Here is a 25094-nt window from a genome sequence, read left to right as displayed (position 1 = left end):
GTTTAAGGAAAGACAGAAAAAAGATAAATAAAAAAAGGTAAGAAGAAATGAAGGGAAGAAGGAAGGAAAAAAGGGAGGGAGGGAGGGAGGGAGGGGAGGAAAGGAAGGGAAGGAGGGAGGGAGGAAAATTAGGACAATGTTAAAAAGAGTAAATTGAGGTTTATCTTATAACTTTCTACTTTTTAAAATTTTTATTTTTTAAAGATTTTATTTATTTATTTGAGAGAGAGTGAGCCAGAGAGAACACGAGTGGGGTGGAGGGGCAGGGGGAGAGAGAGAAACAGACTCCTCACTGAGCAGGGACCCTGGGATCATGACCTGAGCTGAAGGCAGATGCTCAACCAACTGAGCCACCCAGGTGTCCCTAACTCTCTACTTTTGTCATAACAAAGCCAACAGACTTTCTACTACACCATACTATCTCTCTGATAGATCAAATCTCTTTTGGAGGTATAATATATATAAAGCAGCCAATTCAACTGAACTAGGAATTCAGAGGGTATCCCAGTCATGCCTGGTGCTTCAGTCTTCCTAGAATCTGGCTTTCCCTTGATCTATGGTCTGATTCCCACTCTTAAGCAGTTGACTACATGATAGAACTGAAGACAATCTGGATATTCCTTTAAAACATTAAGTAGGAAAAGATTAAAGGTCCAGATAATGGGTGTATGAAATCAAACCAAACCCTTAAGTAAGAGATACTTTGATTCCAAGTAAAATAGAACAGAATCTGCTATAATAAGGAAAAGACATATTAGTTAATACTGAGGGCAGGGACACACTGAAGTATGAAATCTGGTATCTCACAAAAAGCTTCAAGGGTCAAAGTTATACAAACAGGCAACCCTACAGAGAATGGAAAATCTCCTGACTTAATGCTCCTGTCATTAATTGCTGAACTCCCAGTTACCCAAAGAAGCATTATATATTTTTTGCTCTGGACACAGATGTAGCAATGCCTTAAAATAAACAAGAGAGTCAATTAGAATTAATCTGTTAAAAATTACCTTGCCAAGACAAACTGTAGAAAGTGGAAACAAAAATAAAACAGTGTTAAGGAACAACGGATACATTTCTGAGCCCAAGAGTGATCACTTATCTCATAATTCATAAGGTCCAATTGCTAATGTGTTCATTTATCCATCAAGTCTGAATTATTCCCCTGTTTCTGGAGAGGGGTTAGACATGCCCGGGCACTGGCCACTGGATTGGGGCTTGGCTGCAAAGTTCTGAATGAGGGATACAAATGGTCCAAGAAGGTCTAAGCAAGGGGAGCCAAGTTTAAAAGCCAGAGGCTGAATTAAACACTAATTTCAAAGGAGAGAATATAGCCTGATGATGAAACCCCACAGGAAATATATCCAGACACTGGTGGGTGTCTCAAACACTATGAAAGTTTTGGCTTCTCTTTAAGGGCTCTCACATGGATCTTATAGGGACTCAAGGGGGTTCATCTACTTTCAAAAGTCAAGTGTTGAGATGGATCTATCTATTAATTCATTATCCTACCACCCATCCATGCTTTCACATATCCACCATTTATTCTGTTCAGCAAGTTGGAGTAAGAGGGGTGATTGGAGACACAGCTAAGTGCCTGCTGGTCAAGCTCTGTTCACCTATGTTCATGCAGCACATGCCACCAAAATTTAGAAAAAGACCCGCTAGTTTGTACTGTGGTATTAGCTCTGTTCTTATCATCCACATTAAGAGGTAAGAAGACTTTTCACAGTAATTAGACAGCCTGGTTGGCATAATCCAATAGCAGAAATACTTTGATTTCTTCACCCATAAATGGAGCTGACAGTAGAACCTACTTCACAGGGCTGTTGTGAAGGTTAAATGAACTAACAAATGTAAATTATGCCCAGCACTAGTACGACTTTTAAGAGTACCTATAGATAAATAATAATTTATATTTTATTTTATTATTATTTTTTAAGATTTTATTTATTTATTTTTTAGAGAGCGAGTGAGAGAGAAACAGCATGAGAGGGGAGAGGGTCAGAGGGAGAAGCAGGCTCCCCGCTGAGCCGGGAGCCCGATGTGGGACTCGATCCCAGGACCCTGGGATCATGACCTGAGCCAAAGGCAGACGCTTAACCATCTGAGCCACCCAGGCGCCCAAATAATAATTTATATTTTAAAGAGTATTATCACAGACAGTATTTCATGGGATTCTCTGCAAACACTTGCAAATAAAGTGCCTTTTTTCTCATTTCAGAGCTTAGAAAATATCTGACAATGCTTTTCACTCTCTTCGGATGTTTCCTACCTGGTCTGCCCAGTGCACCTAGTAAGCAGTAGATAACCGACCACCACCAGTTAAGCTATCTAAGTTGCAAAATCCTCCTGGATGCTTCTCTGATCTGCCTTGTCTACCTCTGTGTGGCCATGACCCTGGTTTAGGTCTCATATGTCCTTTGGATTGTGGCCACAGCCACCCACCTGGGCTCCCTGCTGCCAGATCCATTTATCTCTAGTGAGTTCAGAGTCATCTGTTCAAAATTAAATTTGGCCACCCTGTTTCTAAAGCTCTCAACCGCTCACCATTTCAGCAGGAGGTAGCCCTCAGTCCTCACTCTTGCTCACCAGGCTCTTTGCAAAGGGTAGGTCTCACCATTGTTGCAGAGCTCTGTCTGTCAGCCCACTCCAGTGACTGGTCACAAGGGAGAGCAATGGGGCCAAGAGGTGGGGGGACATCTCCCCTCCTATCCCAGCTCCCCCACCTGGCATAGAGCGTCCCCCCTCTCTCTCCCCACTCTCAGCTCAGAATACTGCCCTCTGGGGGACTTGTGTGGTAAAGGTCTCTGTGCTGAGTCCTGAGGGCAGAGAAGATGGGAATACTTCAGGGGAGGAGGATGCCTTCCTCTCATTCCACTGCCTTTAGCATTTTATTTATTTATTTATTTATTTATTTATTTATTTATTTATTTATTAATTATTTATTTTTTATGGAACGCTTCATGAATTTGCGTGTTATCCTTGCTCAAGGGCCATGCTAATCTTCTCTGTATCGTTCCAATTTTAGTATATATGCTGCCGAAGCAAACACTGCCTTTAGCATTTTAATAAATAGGAACGTCTGTTCAAAAACCTGTATATCACAGGATAAACTTATTCTTTCTGCATCTCAGACAAACCTCATGGGTCTGGCCAATCATTTTGAGGAAGATTAATGGCAACAGCTGTGACTATACTGGGCATTTTTTGCTACATTGTATAATTTTAGTCCTTGCAATAACATGTGAGAGTATCATAGTAACTTAATTCTATAGACTAGAAAACGGACCTTCAAAATGTTAAGTAGCTTTGCTAGGATCAACCAGCATGTATGTGCAGAGGTGGGATTTAAATTCAAGTTAGGACCATGTTTACAATGAAACATATAAGCATAAATCTCACTCGTGAAAGGCATCATAATCCTCATTAGCCTCTCTTTAAGTGAACCCCACTCTCTGTGTCTAGGCCAATCTCACCAAATTTTAGTTTACCTATGAGAGGTACTATATTTGAATTCCCAGGAATATTCCAAAGCTCTCCAGGGGATACTGAGATTCCCCCTTGTATACACCTGCACACTCTGTACCTCACTGGGGATTAAATAGTTTGCTGGTCTAATTTAATTGATGTTGGGATAAAGAATGTAAGAATGATCATGTTGCCACATGAAAGACTATGACACCTGAGTGGGACTCTCTAGGTGGGCATTGGAGACCAGAGAGACTTGGTGAGACACCTAGAAGGAAGTGTGAAGTTCAGCAGCAGTTGGGAACAGTGCCAGAAGGCATCTTCACATTGAAATGATTGATTTCCTCACTCATCTGCTTCCTCCTACAGTGTAAGCTCCGTGGAGGCAGGAGCCATGTCTTTCTCGAGCTGGATGCGTCATTTCTAGCAGTGCCCCATACAGAGTGTCTTTATTACACAGCTTGAGACAACTAGTGACTTCTCGGTAGGAAGGAGATACCCAAAGAGCAGAGCGGCAGTCCTCATGGGCAGTGCCGGTGCATCATAATATAAGGATCCTATGGGATCCACCCCTGCCTCACTATATAGCCTCGTTCACAACACTCACCCTCACTCACTGTGCATGCCCCCACCACACTGACCTTCTGCTAGTTTCTGCCAAACCCCCTCTGCCTTAGGGTCTTAAGGTGCTGTTGCCTGTCTGAGATGATCTTGTCCACATTCCATTCTAAGATTCCCTCTTCTTTGGTCCCAAAACATACCCTCTCTGGGGGCATGGGTGGCTCAGTCTTTAAGCATCTGCTTTCAGCTCGGGTCATGATCCCGGGGTCCTGGGATCGAGCCCCGCATTGGGCTCCCTGCTCTGCGGGAAGTCTGTTTCTCCCTCTCCTATTCCCCCTGCTTGTGTTCCTGCTCTTGCTATCTCTCTCTCTGTCAAATAAATAAATAAAATATTAAAATATTAATATATATTTTATATATAAATATTTTTTTATATATTAATATATATTAATATATTATATATTATATATTAATAATAAATAATAAAAATATTTTTTAAAAACCCTACCCTCTCTGACCCAGTTTTTGTTCTGCCCTCCTTTTATGAGCTCCCAGAGAACAACATCTTTTTTCACAGTATTTACACAATTGTAAGCTTAATATTTACTTAGTAGACTTTGCTTGTTACCTGTTTCTTGCACTAGACTGACATCTCCAAGACGACAGGAGACTGTCTAGTTAGTTACAGCATTCTTAGTGTTTGTCATGATGTCAAAGACAGAGTAGGTACTCATTGCTTGTTGAATAGTTGATTTTCAATAAGCTATGTGCCAGCAATTATGATGCCCAATGAGATAAGTAAATGTCACTGTATTTATGCTCTTTATGATGAAATAAAGAATATAAAAAAACACTGGGGGGGGTGCGCCTGGGTGATTCAGTCCCTTAAGCATCTGCCTTTGACTCAGGTCATGATCCCAGGGTTCTGGGATGGAACGCCAGCATCTGGCTCCCTGTTCAGCAGGGAGCTTGCTTCTCCCTCTGCCTCTGTCCCTCCCCTTCCATTTGTGTGCACGTGTGCTCTCTCTCTCTCCCAAATAAATAAATAAATAAATAAATAAATTTTAAAAATAAATAAATAAGTAAAAACACTGGGAATTGAGTAGTGTAGAGAACAGAGGGTTTGGTAGTAGTGTGCACTAGACACTGTATTAAGAGGGATAGGCATGTTTTTTATTTAATCAGAAATTTAATATGGTCACGTGCCAATTTATGTGAGAGCTAATATGTGAGTAAAGAACATTGCTGTGTTGACAGTATTAGATATTCCTACATGGAATGAACTAAAGCAATAGACTTATAAATGGCAGAAAAATCTAATTCTGAGAATTATAGCCAAAATAGTGGATGCACAGGTTAGAGGTGTTTATTCATAATGATGATGATGTGTGCACATATTATGTTTTATAATTCACACAACACTTTCTCAGTCATCAATTCTCTTGATCCTAAGGCTGTTAAGCCATGACACATGCCTCTTGAGAGTGCAGATCTGTTGGTGCTCAGCAACAGGAGCTCTTTCTGTGAGGGTTGGGATTCTGCAAAGGGGGTTGACTAGACCATTTCACCCATACATGTTCATAAAAGATCTTAAAGTTTTGATTTTTTAATGTTATCTATAAATAGAGAGCACTCTGTATGTGTGTTTGTGTGTATTTTTCATAATCTAGTTTGACATTTTTTTTATCTTTTAGTATCCTGGAATCCTTAAAATTGGGGAAAGCCTATGTCATTGAAAGGCCCTGTGTCCACAGTCCCTTATAAATTGAATAGAAAGGACACATTCAACAGGCTCAAGAACCAGCAAGGCTCAGACTTCTCCTTCCTCTGGCCCCCAGACTCCCTGGGAGCATGAGTGTCATGCTCATTTTCAAATTTCAGTGCCATGATTCTCAGCTGTGTAAATACTGGTGAGTCATGTCACCTCTCTGGGTCTTAGTTTCTTCATCTATTAAGTGACAATGCAAATTTCAGTCCACAATCCCTATTCCACAATTCTGAAATCCAGAAAAAGTCCTGAAATATGAAAATTTTTTTTCCCATAAGTTTGGGGCAAAAGTTCTTTCTGGCAGCAAAACTCTTCTGAATTGACATGCAACTATTTAAGTAATCATTTGTCACACTTTGTCTCAATATTCACAATGTGAGAGCAGAAATGTTAATGTGATTATGCTGGAGATATTTTATAGTATACAACAGATATACTACGCTTTTATAGAGCCGTAAATTTCTACAAGCTCCAGGAGCTTCATGTGAGGGACTGTGACCCTGTTCTTCATGGTGTGCTGCTGGGGTTTGAAAAAGGTAGGATCCTTGGCTCATAGCAAGAACTCAACAGAGGGTAGCCCTATTTGTAAGGTATTCTTTGGGCTCTCCCCCATTAAACATTAGCACTCCTGCCCCTTCACTGGCCATCTGGTTGGTAAACATTGTGGTTGGATCAAGCTTTCATTCTATTTGTGACTGAGTATAATATCAGCAATTGGTTGTTTAAGAGAGGGAAGAAGGAATCAGAAGAAGGGAAGAAGAGGAAGGAAAAGAAGAAGAGGAGAAGTAAAAATAGAAAAAAGAAAACAAAACCAAGGAGAGAACAAAAGAATCAAGGGTATAAGAATGGAACATGCCTGTTGCCCTAGCAATGGGGTGTATACTCATCACCCCTGTAAAACTGTTCTCTCGAGTCTCTGTTGATACCCATGTTGACAAACCCAATGACAAAGTGCTTAAGAGGAGTCCCTAGAGTCAGACTGCCTGTTTGACACCAAACAGCTGGGTGATTGTGATAAACAGACCCTAAATGACACCCCCCCCACCCATCCATGATCCCTGCCTTCTGGTGTTCATGACTTTGTATAATCTCTCCCCCTTGGCTGCAGGTGGAACCTGTGACTTGCTTCTAATCAATGAAATATGACTAAAGTTATGGGTGGTCATGACTGCATTACATTATATAAGACTATGTCTTGCTAGAAGACTCATTCTAGAGAATCTTCTTGCAGACTACATGAGGTAAATGGCTACATTGAGGAAATTCACATGGTAAAGAACTGGAGGTAGCCTCTGGAAATTGCATGAAGCCTCTTGCCAACAGCCAGCAAAGAACTGAATGAGCTTGGGAGCAGAATCTTCCCTCTTTGAGCCTACAGATAAGAACACAGCCCAGCCAAAATTTGGTTGCAACTTTGTGAAGCTCTAAGCAAAGGACCCAAGCAAACTGTGGCTGGAGTTCTTACCCACAAAACTGAGATAATAAATACGTGGGGTTTTGTTGTTTGTTTGTTTGTTTGTTGTTTTGTTTTGTTTTGTTTGTTTTGAGCTGCTACATTTGTAGTATTATCATTATACAGCATAGGAAACTAATACAGCGACTTTGGGAGCCAACCTTTCTATGCCTTGGCTCCCTGTGCCACAAAATAGAAATGATAGTAGTATTCATCCTGGGGTATTGCTGTGAACAATGCAATAATAACATATGGAACACAAGATAGTACTGGCATATAAAGAGTTATATAAGCTTAGCTATTATAATTACACATGACCTATCACCTTGACATGATTTAACATCTCGAAAATATTTGCTTCTTTGGCCTTTAGAAAATCTTGTCCTCTTGGTTTCCCTCTTATTTTTGCTCATATTTCTCAGTCTCATTCACAAACTTCTCTTTAGTCCTTCCATCAGGATCCCACCTTCTTGTCTGCTCACCTTTAGCATCTCCCTGACTGCTCCAGGGAAGAATTCCTTTCTCTTGCCCATAGTCTACTAAGCACTTCTAAAGGATTAGCTCCCTGCAGACCTTGACTGAGTGGTTTTTGTTGAAAAGGAATGAGAAATTCTAAAAACAAAGGGATGAATTCAAGTAAAAATAGTATTTTAGGCCCCTGGGTGTACCTAAGACATTGTGTCAGGTGCTTTCACATTGTATAATTAATCTATACAGCTGTCCCCAGAGATCAGCATTATTTGCACCAAGGAAAGAGAAAAAGGGAGGCTCAAAGAAGTGAGTGGCAGTGTGAGCAAAGAAAAGAGCATTAGCTTTGGAGATAAATCTGGGTTCAAAGTCAGCCTCTGTCTCTTGATGGCTGTCTGACCCCAAACAAGTTGTTGAACCTTTCTGAGCAAAATGAGGATAGTAATATTCATATGGATGATAGGTAGATAAAAAGATAAGGTATAGATAAATAGATGATAGCTGAAAATTCACTGGAAGAAAGAGGACTAAGTCTTCCTGAAATATATAAGGTGATACTTCATGATTCTTGATGACCTTCAGGGAGAATGTCATGACTAAGTTGAGGAAGTTTTTAAAGTTCTCGCTGGTTAATGGAGAGGGATACAGGGCTTAGAAAAAACACCTGTGTTCCAGATGGCCTCAAGGTCTATTGTTGCTTATTTTATGCATTAAGGTTGTGATTTAAAGACTCTAAGTGCATTTTGAAAGCATCCTTAAAGCCTTAAAGTGTGTTTGGATCCACGTGTCTGCCTCAACACTGGAGAACACTATTGCTTCTATTGCCATAGTGTTTCATGCCTTGCCATAGAAATCCATTTATTCTAGGATTCAGGAACCTCTGGCTTAATGGGAAGTTAAAGGACTCTGCAATAAGGTGGGGTCTGAGAGATCCATAGACAGAACTTATCCTAAAGGAATAGGGAGCCAGAATGCCGAAGTAGAAGGAGGTGAATGGACAAAGAAGGGCGGGGGAGTCACAGGATTCTTATCCACCCCCATTGGCCTTCTACACCCTCCCCCCACCATGCCCACATTCCAGAGACTTTAGATGTGAGAAGAAGAGGTCTTAGAAACAAAAGACCTCTCACTAAAATCTCTGTAATTCCTAGAGAGGAAAGACATCCTGTTTCACTTCACTGTGAGGGTGAGGGGCCCAGGAGTCTGGTCTAAGGGAAACTGTTTTTGACTATCTCTGATCATGACAAAGCATGGAACTGGGAGAGAAGAGGATCTCAAGCAGCCCTGAAAGGCATGCTGAGGCAGCCATGAGGAATGTGAAGATAACTGTACTCTCAGCAATTCTCCCGGTAAAAGTGAAGGTAACAAAATTTTGTTTTCTATCTATAGAAATTGTGTGTCTCTATAACCATTTTTATGTCTGGAAATTTTGGGTTTCAGTAACCATTAAAAAAAATCTCTGAGTTAGAGAAATCCTCAAAACACACTGACATGTGAACCACTGGACCATTTGCAGATAGGACTGCAATTATATTAGTCAGTAAAGTAGGAACCATGTAGTGGTGTCTGCTCACTTTGTAAAATGGCTGGGTAAGACAAGCTGTATGCAGCTGAGTCATGAGTCAGGGGAAGGCAGTGAGTGAGGGGAAGGTAGTGACTCCAAAAGCAAGCACTGGGATAAACTTAGTTTTGGCTACCAGATAGCACCTTCAAGAGAGTGAATGTTGCTTATTCATAAATCTGGGTGTCTGGCCCTTTATGGAAATCCCTTGCCAGCAGGAGCTCTTTTCCTGAAGTTAGGCCAGGTCTCATCATCCCAGGCCTGATTCCTACTTTTTTACTTATTTCTATTACCAGATTTGACCCTCAATTCTCATCCGTGACTCCAACTTCTATCTTCTGCCCTAGATTCTTTGCACTTTATGCCCAGACACCTAGAATTTGACTTTCCCTCAATGCTTGGCCCTGACCCTTATTCCTAGACTGTGTTTCATTTGACTGTGACTCCGTTGGAATGGTGACCTCTGAGCTACCCTTTAGTCTTTCTGTTCTCCATGTAGAAGCTCTTGGCTTGTGTACACATGTGCCGTCCCAAGGTCAGCACTGAAACAGGGCTAAGAGACTATCCCTCCTCCCCTACCTTTCTCTTAAGATGTCCTCTGTGTTTTTCTTGTCCATTGAGGATAATAACAAATAGTCTGTTAACCTGAGTTTACAACATATGTACAAATAGGGGTGAAGGGGCAGCGTGATTTTCCTTGAGAATAATATTCCGTAGGGTAACTCTGTTAATGAAATATTATCATTACACTTATTAGAAGGAGAGAGAGAGATCTGATCAGGTTTAAAGACAGGAGAATTCAAGCCGGTGTAGAAGGCGCTGCAAAGAATGCAGAAGGACTTGTTGATGTGGTCAGAAGTAGATGATTCTAAACCTACTGAGCTAGCTCTTGTAACCAGGGCATTTTGCTCCTGAGGGTGGGTCACTGATACACACAAACACATACAGACCCACAAAGTAAAGGGTGCCCTTTTTGATGAACAAGTGTTACTATTAGCTAGTGATAAGCCAATTTCAATTGTACCTAAGATCTTCAGTATTCCCATATGAACAACAGTGACAGACTTTTATATACATGTATAAAAGCCCTAAAACCAAACAAAGTAGTGGTATTAATAGTTATGGTAAAAAAAAGAAAAAACAAGGAGTGGCATTTCTAGTGACTCATAGAACACTTTAAAGAAGACTAAAGACTGAGTGAAGTTTTCGAGGAACTTCCAGCTCTCCAGGGACCACTAATAACCCTCAGCCCATTTCAAGTCATTTCCTGAACTATTACTTCTCTACAGACCATAAAAACACTTTTTCTCCCTTCTTCTAATGCCCTTATTGGGATTGATTTATGTCTCAGCAAATTAGATGGGGTTGACATCTGGCTCATGTGGCTTCACTCTATTTGTATGAAATCCAGAGTCGTGGGAAACATCTGGCAGATGTGTTTCAGAGTATTTTAAATGGGTGGCTATGGTGACCATTAAGAGTTCTCTAAGGGGGCGCCTGGGTGGCTCAGTTGGTTAAGCAACTGCCTTCGGCTCAGGTCATGATCCTGGAGTCCCGGGATCTAGTCCCGCATCGGGCTCCCTGCTCAGCAGGGAGTCTACTTCTCCCTCTCCCGCTCTCCCCTCTTGTGCTCTCTCTCTCTCTCAAATAAATAAATAAAATCTTTAAAAAAAAAAAAAAGAAGAGTTCTCTAAGGGAGGTTATAAAATTTCATCTCTCCTGATCATCACCCAACAGACTGTAAACATTTTCCCATACTAAGCAAATTGTATTATTATTATTTTATTATTATTATTATTATTATTTCTACTACTATTACATTAGTAATAGTAGTAGTATAGTAGTATTTTATTTTTTGTAAGTGAAAAGAGGCCAATACAACATTGTTCTGTGAAGGGTATTGTAGAGATTAGGTTAAGGTTTCCCAGAGAAGATGGTGCATTCTTTCAGAGGGAAGGGTGATGCTATAGAGACTGTTAAAGCTAAAATGAGCTAAAGAGATCCTTTAATCTAATGGATTTCTTCTGCTAACATGGAAACTGAGCCTTCCAGACACTGTGGTATGTATACATCATCCGTGTGGAAAAAGTTTGAAAAAGTGATGTTTCAGATGTCGTAATAGAGATAACAAAATCATTCTTATTTTGTATTTTTTAGATTGACCCTCAGAGTGTTTCATACTGCCTTTTTTTTTTTTTTTTTTTTTTTTTTGTCCTCCAGTGTCCTGGCAAAACCTAAGCACACATATGCACATGCACATTACATATCAAATAAAAATTTCACTCTTCCTTATGCATTTGTTCAAAACAAATCCTGAAGACCAGAATATTTATTTCTGGGGAAGACTTTGTCTTGTTTCAACATGTGCTGTAGCATGTTGCTTGTTGGCTTCACTGCTGAGCCAAAATGACAGTGTATTTCAGCAAGCCCTCTTTCTGAACCAGACTCTCCCCCGCCCTTTTGTTCTCTTCAGTGAATATCTTCTGTTGGTGCACTCAGCATTCTCTGCTCACTCCAGCAGAGAGGGCCACTTTAAAATCATTTTGATACAAGGACTTGCTTCTTGCTTGCATTATGAACTAAAAGTGGATCGATACTTTTCTTTCCTAAATTAAAAACAAACAAAACGAAACTGCATTACAATAACATTTCCAATATTCATTCCATAAACAGCCATCTCTCTGTCTTTACTGACTCACAACGATTACAATTTCAGATATTTCCACTTACTGGCATCCTGCCTGCTACCGTGTAAGTTCCAGGGATCAGTAGAACTGACATGATTATACTAATTGTACATGGCAGGAAAAATGAAGACAGTATTTATTGGGGTTTTTTACAGAGGTGTATCACACTTCCTCACCATGTGGATATTTTGTTGTTCCAGAACCATGTACTGATGTATTCTTATTGGTATTTCTATTTGGTATTTTTTGTAAAAAATCAACTGACAATATTGATATGAGTTATTTCTGGAATATCTACTTCTCTCCATTTTTTATGTCTTCAGTTTTTCTGAGCATTTTTTAAAACAATAATCAGTACAAAGACCTAAACCTATTTTGTTAGTTTCACATTTCATATGCTTTTTAAAATAGTGTTTTTATTTTAAATTATAAATTTTCACTGCCAGTTTATAAAAACAAAATTAATCATTATTAATCAAGACATTATGAATTAGATTAGCGACATTGCTAAAATCCCTTATCACTTCTAGTAGCTCTTGTAGCTCCCTTTAGATTTTCTACATAGATGTTAAGTCTTCTATAGACTATTTAGCTTCTTCCTTTCTGATTGGTGTGCCTTTTATTTTCCCCCAATACAATGTTGAAGAAAGATGATGAGAATAAACATACTGCCTTGTTATTGATTTTAAAGGGAAAGCATTTAGTCTTTCAACATTGCACATAATGTTAGCTAGAGGTTTTCTGGTAGATGCCATTTATTGGAATGAGGAAGTTCCTTTTTATTCCTAACGCGCTGAGGGTTTTTTGTATTTTTGGTTTGCTTGTTTGTTTCTTTTTTTTTTAACATATAATGTATTATTTGTTTCAGGGGTACAGGTCTGTGATTCATCAGTCTTACACAATTCACAGCGTTCGCCATAGCACATACCCTCCCTAATGTCCATCACCCAGCCACCCCACCCCATCCCTCCCACCCCACCCCCACACCAGCAACCCTCAGTTTGTTTCCTGAGATCGAGTCTTTTATGGTTTGTTTGTTTCATTTTAGTCTTGTAAGGTGTGGAATTTCATCCTTTTTTTTTTTTTTCTGCGAAGGCTTAGATGATCATATTATTTTCTCCTTCATTCTGTTAATGTTGTGAATTAAGTTGATTTTTTGAAATGTGAAATTAACTTTGTATTCACAGAATAAACCAAAGTTGATAATGCTTTATTATGCTTTTATTTATTGCCGGATTTATATCCTAATACTTTTGTTAAAAATATTTTTGTAATAGCTTTATTGAGGTATAATTAAGAAATAAAAATTGTGTATATTTAAGCTATATAATTTGATATTTGATATACACATTTGTGTTGTGAAATGATTACCACAATCAAGCTAATTAATACAATCATCAGCTCCCATAATTACCTTTTTCTTTTCTTTTCTTTTCTTTCTTTTCTTTTCTTTTTGTGATGAGAACATTGAAAATCTTTAAGATCAGCAAATTTCAAGTATACAGTACAGGATTTTTCACTATAGTAACCATGCTATACATTAGATCTCCAGAGTTTGTTCATCTTTTATAATTGAAACTCTGTACCCTTTGGCCAACATAACCCCATTTCCCCCTCCCTACAGACCCTGGCAATCACCATCCCACCCTCTGCATCTACGACTTTGACCCTTTTAGATTCTACATATAATTGAGATCATGCAGTGATTGTCTTTGTCTGGCTTATTTCACTTAATATATATAATCTCTTCCAAGTCATCCATGTTGTCACAAATGGCAGAATTTCCTTCTTTTTAAGGCTAAGTAATATTTCATTGTCTGTCTATCCTCTATCATCTCTATCATCTATCATCTATCATCTGTCTATAATGTGTATATATATATTATACACATTACATGCACACACATGCACACACCACCTCTCCTTTATTCAAATGTCAAAAGACACTTAGTTTCAATTGTCAACAGACTGTTTCCACATTTTTGTGAATAATGGTGGTGTGGATGTGGGAGCACAGGTATCTCTTTGAAATCCCAACTCCTTTGGAACACATACCCAGAAGTTTGAGTCTATCTTGAGGGATGCAGATCTGCAGTTTTTCTTCTTACAATGATTTGTCAGGTATTGGTATCTTGGCATTAAGGTAATGATGGTATCACAAACTGAGTTGGAAAGATTCTTTTGTCCTCTATTTTCTGAAAGGTTTGTATAGAATTTACCTATGAAGCTATCTGGGACTGAGGTTTCCTTTGTGTAGGAATTTTTAATATTATGAATTCAATGCTGTTAATAGTAATAGGGATATTCAGATTTTCTAATTTTTTCTTGGATCAGTTAGGGGAATTTGTGTCTTTCAAAGAATGTTTTGTTTGTTAATACTAAGTAACTGATACCACTTTCTTCATTTTATTCCTTTATGATCACTTTGATTTTGAAGGAACTATAGTGATTTCCTTTTCATTTCTGATATTGGCAATTGGTTTCTTCTTCTTCTTCTTTTTTTTTTTTTTCCTTCATTAGCCAGATAGTCTAGCCAGAATTTAATCATATACTGGTCTTTCCAATAGATCAACTTTTGGTTTCATTGATTTTCTCCATTATTTGTTTGTTTACTGTTTCATTAACTTTTGTACTTATTTTTATTATTTCCTTCCTGCTACCTACTTTTTATCCCCTTCCCTCTACTTTTCTAGTTCTCTATCATAGTACTTTGGTAGCTGATTTTACACATTTATTATTATCTTTTTTTTTTTTAAGATTTTATTTATTTATTTGAGAGAGAGAGAATGAGAGAGAGCAAGCACATGAGAGGGGGGAGGGTCAGAGGGAGAAGCAGACTCCCTGCCGAGCAGGGAGCCCGATGCGGGACTCGATCCAGGGACTCCAGGATCATGACCTGAGCCGAAGGCAGTCACTTAACCAACTGAGCCACCCAGGCGCCCCCTTTATTATTATCTTGTATGTGCATTTCAAGCTGTGAATTTTATTTTTAACACTGCTTTCATGCATATAATATAGGTTTTTAAAAAATTTTTTTACAATTTCAGTCTTATTTGAATTCTCTGATTTCTCCTTTGATTCAAGAGCTATTTAGAAGTATGTTGTTTAATTTCCCAATATTAGCTATTTTCTAGATATTTTTTAAAAATTATTATTTATTTTTTTAATTTAATTTAATTTTATTATGTTATGTTAGTCACCATACAGTACATCATTAGTTTTTGATGTAGTGATCCACTATTCATTGTTTGCATATAACACCCAGTGCTCCATGCAATACATGCCCTCCTTAATACCCATCACCGAGCTAACCCATCCCCACCTCCCTCCCCTCTGAAACCCTGAGTTTGTTTCCTAGAGTCCATAGTCTCTCATGGTTCATCTCCCCCTCTGATTTCCCCCCTTTATGTTTACCTTCTCCTAATGCTCCCCATGCTATTCCTTATGTTCCACAAATAAGTGAAACCATATGATAATGCAATTCAATTGTGGTCAGAAAATTGACTCAATCTATTGAAAACTTACTCAATCTTTTGAAATGTATTACGACTAGTTTCATAGTCAGGTGTGTGGTCTCTTAAGAAATGTTCATTTTGTGCTTGCAACTAATATTTATTTTTCTGTAGTCGGGTTAACTTTCTGCAAAAGGCAATTAGTTCAAGCTGGTTGATAGTCTTGTTCAAAACTGCTATGTCTCTGCAAATTTCTTCCTACTTGATTTATTGATTACTGAGAGAAATTTCCAATCATAATTGTGATTTGATCTATTTCTACTTTTGCTTCCATCAGTTTTTGCTTCATATAACTTGAAGCATTTTATCAAGTGCATACACATTTATGAATATTAGTTATACTTTATAAATTCACCTCTTTATCATTTTGAAATACACCTTTTTGATTCTGGCACCATTTTTTATTCTGAAATCTCTTTTATCTGGTATTAACATAGCCAGTGAGACTTTCTGAAGATTAATGTTTGATGGTTTGTATTTTTTCTAATTTTTTACCTTTAAAAATTATTTATGACATTATAGTTAAAAAAGGATTTTTAAAGACTACTATATTTTGGCATTGCTCTTTTATCCAGTCAGGCAATCTCTGTCTTTTAATTGAAATGTAAGATCATTAACTTTTTATTTTAATTTAATTTTATTTTCTTAAAGGTTTTATATATTTTAGAAAGAGTATATGCATGCATGCACTGGGCAAATGGGGGCAGAGAGAGGGAGAGAGAGAATCTGAAGCAGACTTGGTGGCTAATGTAGAGCCCCGTGTGGAGCTTGATCTCACCACCCCGAGATCATGACTTGAGCCGAAATCAAGAGTCAGACAATTAGCTGACTGATCCACCCAGGCACCCCAATAATTTACTTAGAAAAAAAAAAACACTTTTTGTGACAGACTCTGGACTCTGGGAAACAAACTGAGGGTTTCAAAAGGGAAGGGGATGGGGGGGATGGGGTAACTGGGTGATGGGTATTAAGGAAGGTACGTGTTGTGATGAGCACTGAGTGTTATACACAACTAATGAATCTTTGAACACTACATTAAAAACTAACGATGTACTATATGTTGGCTAATTGAACATAATACAATTTTTTTCAATATTTTTTCTTTTTTAATAATTGAAGTATAATTAATATAGAGTTATATTAGTTTCAGGTGTATAATATTGTGGTTCAACAATTCTGTACATTATTCAGTGCTCATCATGATAACTGTACTCTTAATCCCCATCACCTATTTCACTTATCCCCCACCTGCTTCCCTCTGACAACCACCAGTTTGTTTTCTATAGTTAAAAGTCTGTTTTGGAAGGGTGTTTTTTGGTTAGATAATTTAAATTTGATATAATTGTGATATTGCTTAGATCTACTATCTCATTTTTTTTTTACTTTGATTTATCTACTCTGTTTTCCTTGTTTTCTCTTTCTTAGGTTTTTCTTGAATGAGTTGATTATTTTTAGTGTTTAATTTTATCTCCATTACTAACTTATTGGCTATATTTATTTGTGTTATTTAGAGAGTTTTCTAGCATTTAACCTGCCAAAGTTTAACTGCAAATACAGTAAAAATTTTATTAAGATACACTTCTTTTTCCTCCTCCTGTCATTCAGAAAATTATTTCATGTATTTTACTTCATATATTCTGTAAACCCCTTACTACCTTGCTATTATTCTTACACCAAAGAGTTAATTACCTTTCAAAGGAATTAAAACATGAGAATAAAAAGTTATTTTGTATTGAACCAAATATTCCAGTGCTCTTCATTCCTTTGTGTTCATCCAAACTTTCATTTGGTATTATTTTCCTACACCCTGAAAAAAATCCTATTAACACTTCTTAGTGTAGGTCTCCTAGGAATGAATTATCTCAGCTTTTGCTTCTCTGAGAAATTCTTTATTTCATCTTTATTATCGAAGAATATTACCACTGGATGAAGAATTCTGAGAGTTTTTTGCAGTACTTAAAAAATATCTTTGCATTAGTTCTGGCTTGCTGTTTCTGATGACTGCTTATTTGTATCTTTATTTAAATATAGGTTATGTGTTTGGCTTGATAGGAGATTTTTTTTCCTAGGAATCATATTCTGCAATTTGATTATGGCACATTTTGGTATTATTTTCTTTGTATTTATCTCACTTGATATTCACTGAGTTTCTTGGATAATAAATGTTATCAAATTAGGAAAATCTTTGGCTGTTTCTTCAAAAAAAATTTTTTTCCATCAAACAATTTCTCCTTTTGGTATTGTGGTTACATTGTATGTTAGGATGTGGGATATTGTTCTATAATTTACTGATGTCCAGCTGATTTTTTTCTTTAGTCTTTTATTTGCTCTTCCTTCCTTTTTAGCATAATTTATATTGCTATTTTCCAAGTTCACTATTTTCTTCTGCCATGCCTGATCCCACATTAATCCCATCCCATTTTTAATCCTACTATTAATTTCACATTTCATATATTTTCATTTCTGACAGTTCTATCTGTTTATTTTTATCTTCTATATCTTCCCTTGTCTGTATTTAAATAATCTTATATAGTTATATACTGGTCCCTTTAACCTGTTTCTCTGCTAATTCCATTGTCTCTTTCATTTGTCTGCTTCCATTGACTGCTTTTTCTCCTGGTTGTAGTTTATTTATTCTTGCTCCTTTGCGTGTCTAGTAATTTTGACCAGATTCTGAATACTGTGATGTTTCATTGTAAATTGTCTGGGATTTATTATTTTTATTTACTGAATGTTGGGTTTTGTTCTTGAAGACTGTTAATTATTTCCAGTTCAGTGTGAGTTTCTAGGCTTGCCTTTAACCATAGTTAGGACAGATCTGAATTAGTCTTTATTTTAGGGATTGTTTACTCAGACTAATAAGATGTGTAGCCCTTCTGGGTTTTCTCTTGAATGCCCTGCGTGAGCAGTACTTAGTACTGATCAGTACTTAGTACCATGGAACCATTTGATCCCTGTATTCCTTGCCCTTCTTCATGGAGTTTCACCCTATGCTTGTGTGTCTTGGTGTTTAGCAAGCGAGCGTCCCTATACAGATTTTTGGAGTTCTTCCCTTTCCTTTCCTTCCTTCCTTTCCTCTCTCCCTCACTTCTTTCTTTCTCTCTCTCTCTTTCACTTTCTTTCTTTTTCTTTCTTTCTTTCTCTTTGTCTTTCTTTCTTTCTTCTCTTTCTTTCTTTCTTTCTTTCTTTCTTCCTTCCTTCCTTCTTTCTTTCTTTCTTTCTTTCTTTCTTTCTTTCTTTCTTTCTTTCTTCCTTCCTTCCTTCCTTCCTTCCTTCCTTCCTTCCTTCTTTCCTTCTTTCCTTCTTTCCTTCTTTCCTTCTTTCCTTCTTTCCTTCTTTCTTTCTTTCTTTCTTTCTTTCTTTCTTTCTTCTTTCTTTCTTTCTTTCTTCCTTCTTTCTTTCTTTCTTTCCTGTTTAGCTCCCCCCTTCATGAAACTCTGCAGAACTCATTTACCTCAGCCTCCTTGAACTATGATTTTTGTCACCTAAATTCAATGAGACCAACATTTTATGCTTGCACTATTCCTCCCGGCTTCATGGTCTGACATGTGCCTCCAGATGAAATGCCAGGATGGTTACAACATCTGACTACTCTCCTCTTAAGAACCCCAGACCCTTCCTGCCTTGTTGCCAATGTCTGAAAATAATTGTTTCATGTATTTTATCTAGTTTTCTAGCACTAAGTGTCAAAAGAATAATTTGGACTCTGTTTTTCCATTATGGCCAGGAAAGAAAATAGCTCCTATATTTTTCAATTTACCTCACTGTGCAAAACAGTTTGATGATGATATTATTGGTGGTAAATGGATGACTGAAAGCCACCAATAAAATGTCAACTATTGGGTGAGTACTGTAATGGGATAGTTAGTTAATACCACAATACCAGATTTACTAAATAATTCAATTCAACATTCTCCTGAAACTAATTCAGTATATTAATAGAGAACTTCAGCTTCAAAATATTCTGATGGACTCAGATTAGCAGGAGTCATCATTGTGAGATGAGAGCACAAGAACATTATAATACATTTCTTGAGTCTAAAGAAACCAACAGGGCGCCTGAGTGGCTCAGATGGTTAAGCCTCTGCCTTCGGCTCAGGTCATGATCCCAGGGTCCTGGGATCGAGCCCCACATTGGGCTCCCTGCTCTGCAGGAAGCCTGCTTCTCCCTCTCCCACTCCCCCTGCTTGTGTTCCCTCTCTCGCTGTGTCTCTCTCTGTTAAATAAAAACATAAAAACAAAAACAAACAAACAAAAAGAAACCAACAGTTTTATTCATATAAAAAGCTGATTTTCAGTAAAAGCAGCATCAGAAACAATCACGAAGAAAATTTTTTTTTCAAAAGACACATGCTCCTTGAAAATAGAATATAACTTCTTGGGCTTCCTGAGTGGCTCAGTTAGTTAAGCATCTGCCTCTTGGTTTCGGCTCAGGTCATGATCTCAGGGTCATGAGATGGAGCCCCGCCTTGGGCCCTGCATTCAGCAGAGAGTCTGCTTAAGACTCTCTCTCCCTCTCCCTCTGCTCCTTCCCTCACTCTTGTGCTCTCTTGCGCTTTCTCACTCTAAAAAAAATAATAACCTTAAAAAAAAAAAGAAAAGAAAACACAACCTCTTGTTGAATTTGTGTCCCAAAATTTGAAAATATTTTTCAATTTTTTCATAGGACCTCTGGAGCTATGTTATATATAATATATAAGGAATATGTCATATGTTATATAGGAAAAAAATTAAGTGCTTTTAAAAGTCACCTGAGCTAACCTTGTGTTTCATTTTACTAGGAAAAAAAATAGTAGTTGTACTTCAGGGATTGAAATTTTGCTTTCAATACACCTTTGTTAATTAGATCTAAACTATGTCACATGGACATCTAGAACTCATGAAGAAACATAACTTATCAGGTGGTATCATAAGAATGTCACAAACCACCAGCTGAGGAATATTTTTACCTGTTTGAACTTTTACAAAGCTTAGTGGTGGGTATACGTCCCATGTATTGTACTTACCAGGTCAGTAATCTTAGGCAAATTACTTTTCAGTATCTCTGTACACTTTTCTATAAAATGGTGGTGATGATGATACCCCATAGACATACTGGGAAGGTTAACTGTGCAATAAGTCTAATGTACTTAAAACAGACTCCCATAATAAGTAGTAAACCCATGTTAACTTTATTATTATTGTTATTAAGACTAATCCTTCATCTGTTTCCTGATATTTTTACTTTCTGGGTTCTTTTCTCCTAAATCATCATTTGCCTTGATAAAATAGAGCTTCCCTATGACCCAGAAATTGCACTAATAGGTATTTACCCCAAAGATACAGACATAGTGAAAAGAAGGGTCACATGCACCTAAAGTTCATAGCAGCAATGTCCACAAGAGCCAAACTGTGGAAGGAACTGAGATGCCCTTCAACAGACAAATGTATAAAGAAGATGTGGTACATATATACAATAGAATATTACTCAGTCATCAGAAAGGATGAATACCCACCATTTTGCATCGACATGGATGGAACTGGAGGGGATTATGCTAAGTGAAATAAGTTAAGCAGAGAAAGACAATTATCATATGGTTTCATTTATTGTGGAACATAAGCAATAGCACGGAGGACCATAGGGGAAGGGAGGGAAATCTGAAGGGGGAGAAATCAGGGGGGAAGATGAACCAAGAGAGACTATGGACCCCGGGAAACAAACTGAGGGTTTCAGAAGGGAGGGGGTTGGGGGGAGGGGGTAACCGGGTGATGGGTATTAAGGAGGGCACTTGTGATGAGCACAGGGTGTTATATGCAACTAATAAATCATTGAACACTACATCAAAAATTAATGATATACTACATGCTGGCTAACTGAACATTAAAAAGAAAGAAAGAAAGAAAAAGAAAGAAAGAAAGAAAGAAAGAAAGAAAGAAAGAAAGAAAGAAAGAAGAAAGAAAGAAAGAAAGAAAGAAAGAAAGAAAGAAAGAAAGAAAGAAAGAAAGAAAGAAAGAAAGAAAGAAAGAAAGGAGAAAGAAAGAAAAGCCAAGCCTCTCCCTTGATCGTGCATCTGTTGGTTGCCCCAGTCTCTCTCCTTTCTGCACTGTGATCACCATTCTGGGATTCTTCTGCTTGTTTTCTCTGCAACACTCACCTTACTCCCAGGTGTCTACCCTCTAATCCAAAATGTTCAGTCCTATCTTCTTTGAATCCAGGGTTTTTTTTTTTTCATTGTTAAATAGTTTTCTAATCTGTAAAAGAGCCATGATGATATGTCAAACTTGTCTCAGTCTCCTTGATGGAGGAGATGAAAGTGACAATAGTGAGCACACAGAGCCATCTTTATCCATTCCTTTTCAGTTCATCCAGGCTCCAGCTCTGGGCCACACTTCACCTTCCAGAAACACATCGTGCATCCCATTGCCATCTTCTCTTCTGCCCTGTTTCCTCTACCAGGAAGGCTTTTGACACCTTGGAAAAATGTCCTATCATTCAAGAAGACTTGCTGAGTTAGATGTTCCTCTTCTGTGTCTATTTCATTTATCACAGTGTAATATAATCTTCCAATTATGGCTTTTTTTAATCCTCTAGTGAATGAATTTCAAGTGCAGGGATTGTGACTTATTCATCTTTGTATTTTGAGCACTTTGCCTCAGTTTCTGGATCTAGTAAGTGTTCAATAAATGCTCGTTGAATGTATACATGTGTAAACACTTTACTAAGTGAAGTTAAAAGCTTAATATGTGTCTAAAATGTGCTGCATTTTTACTACCAAAATTATCTAACTCTTAAAATATTTATGAAAGTGAAAAAAGTGTGATAAGGAAAATGAGTCCAAAACATTTTAGATAATTTTCTCAAAGTCTGACTAGTGACCAGAGAGTGAATACAGTGGGAAAGCTAACATTTTGTTTGCTCAAGTTATGCACAGGTTTATGTCAATGGCTTCTCTGTCTGAGCAATCCCACTGTTGTTTTCTGTCCTTGCATTCCAGTCGTGTCCTTCAGAGTGATTGGCCCAAGGTTAATGGTGTGTTCATTTATGCATTTACTTATGCATCTTCTCTTTTTTAGTTATTTTATTTAAATTCAATTGTTAACATATAGTGTATCACTAGTTTCAGATGTGGAGTTCAGTAATTCATCACCTGCCTATAACACCCAGTGCTCATTACATCAAGTGCCCTCCTTAATGCCCATCACCCAGTTACCCCATCCCCCCCACCTCCCCTTCAGCAACCCTGTTTGTTTCCTAGAGTTAAGAGTCTCTTAGGGTTTGTCTCCCTCTCTACTTAATGCATCTTTTATCTCCAGCACTAGATTTTAAACTTGTCTCCTCCATGACTTGATTTAAAGAGCACAAACTTTGTCTGTTCTCTTCATTGATATACCACCAGCACTTAGCTGAGCTCGCAGCACACAGTAAATACTCAGGATCAAGGCAAATCCTATTTATACCTACTTTCTTTTTCGTTGCTTTTTTTTCTTTTTTAACACAGTGCCATTTCTAGGATGAGTGGGAATACAACGCAAAGGACCTTTAAGCCAAATTGAGCCCAAATAGCTTTTCCACCAATTTCACCAACTACTTGGAGCAAGACATTTAATCTCACATTTTTCTTCTGTAAAATGGCGCTAACAAAGCCTAAATGTCATGGCTAGTATGAGAAACCATTAAAATAATAAATGTAAAGTAATCAACCTCAGTTCCAGAAAATGCTTTATTCCCACCCCTTCGAGGATGTTTTATCCATATATTACACTCAATGTGGAAAGAAATATCACTTAAATTGTGAAAACAAAATTGTCATTTTAAAGAACAAACATAGTGCTGATTAAAATCATCTGAAAGAAGTTCTAGCCTTTAAGCTGAATGAATTCGTGAAATGAACATTACCACAGTTTTCTGCCTGTGCTCTGGATAGAATTAGTAAGAAGGGGGAAATTTTTTTAAAAGAAAGAAAAAATTCCAGCTGGCCCAGATTTATAAGTGATGAGAATGCATGCCAAGAACACATGGAGATACATTTAGCAAACATAGATGGGACATCTATTATATGCATAGTGCAAGTTGCCCCTCATCTGAGGGTGATTGTCATGCATGGAAAAAGTCTGGATTTTACATTCACTTTCTGCATGCTTTGGGACAAATGTGTACATTTTCTTGACTTAAGCTTTTGCATTTTTTTTATTATTATTATGTTATGCTAGTCACCATACAGTACATCATTAGTTTTTGATGTGGTGATCCACGATCCATTGTTTTCATATAACACCCAGTGCTCCATGCAGTACATGCCCTCCTTAATACCCATCACCAAGCTAACCAATCCCCCCTCCCCCCTCCCCTCTAAAACCCTGTTTGTTTCTCAGAGTCCATAGTCTATCATGGTTCATCTCTCCCTCCAATTCCCCGCCCGCCTCATTTTCCCCTTCCTTCTCCTAATGTCTTCCATGCTTTGTAAGACAAAAAAATATCATTTCCAATCCATCTTCACAAAATTATGGACAATTCCAAGAAAGACGTGTGTGAAAGAATCATTCATTCATCATAACACAAATATTAACTGAGTGACTTCCTCATTCTAAGTATTAGCAATACAAGGATTGACCATGCATACAAGTTCCTATCCTTCCCGAGTTTACATATTTTATACGATGGAAAGTAGTTGGCAAATCATGAGTATTTCACAAAGAAAAGCTCAAGGTGCTGGAAGAATTTAGCCTGGTTTCAATACTGTGGTAGCAGGAGCGATGGCAGCTTGTACTCATTTGCCTTTATCAAGCACCCACTACGCAGCTGCACTTTGTTAGCAAAACACAGTTCTCCTAGGAAAGGACATCAGTTCATCAACTTGAGCATTTATTTATATGGTCCAGGTTCCAATGAGCTTGTATAATTTCTGGGATGGTTAGAACGAGCTTTCCTATATTCAAAATATCCTTCAGAACTTTTTAAACTAGTTATACTATTAGCACCGACTTGATTGCAATAGGAATAAAATCAATCTTTGATATTAGCCAGAGCCATCAAAGCATAGTTCTCTAGGCCTGAGGACTGTGCATAATTATTGTTTAATGTACTCCTGGTTTGCCTTTTGGGATCCAATCCAGATCAAAAATATTAATCAGTTACACTGCAGATAGATCTCTTCAAACTTTAAAGTTTGCGTTACAACAGATAGCTTTATGAATCAGCCATCTATTCATCTAATGATGGCTATGCTCATTCACACACTGACATGTGTCCACATTTGTCCTTCTACCTGAGTAAGATCTAGTCTCTACTGTGGGCAGTACAAGGCTCCTGGAAATCAGCTTTTGTTGAATCAATCATATTTTCCGAATTCTAAGCTCCCATAACCATCTCTGTGTAGCTCTATCGCAAAACTTCTCCCCATGTATTATAATAATCCATTGTTAATGTCTGTCACTCGAATCTTATTTCCACTACTTACCATCTATACCATCTCCCTATCTTGTAACATGGTGGTAATAATATGTCTCTCACGGGTGTGTGACATACAGTGCCAGACAGAATTATCACCCCAGCCATCTTTCTCTTTTATTTTTGTTTTTTTTCACATAAAAATGGCTCTAGTTGGGGAGGGAAGGTAAGCAAGGCAAGGAGGGTTTA

General features: G+C 37.8%; 1 non-coding gene across 1 annotated transcript; it reads right to left on the bottom strand.

Annotated features, from left to right (window-relative positions):
* Positions 1–2945: 2945 nt before the first annotated feature.
* LOC123849093 (U6 spliceosomal RNA) lies at positions 2946–3052 on the bottom strand. Its single transcript, XR_006791936.1, has one exon. It is a non-coding gene; the product is annotated as a U6 spliceosomal RNA (small nuclear RNA).
* Positions 3053–25094: the final 22042 nt, after the last annotated feature.

This window comes from Mirounga angustirostris, unplaced genomic scaffold, assembly GCF_029215605.1.
Source record: "Mirounga angustirostris isolate CCGP_5_RB_7025 unplaced genomic scaffold, mMirAng1.0.hap1 SCAF_2, whole genome shotgun sequence".
NCBI lineage: Eukaryota > Metazoa > Chordata > Mammalia > Carnivora > Phocidae > Mirounga > Mirounga angustirostris.
This window is presented reverse-complemented; position numbering and strand designations above follow the sequence as displayed.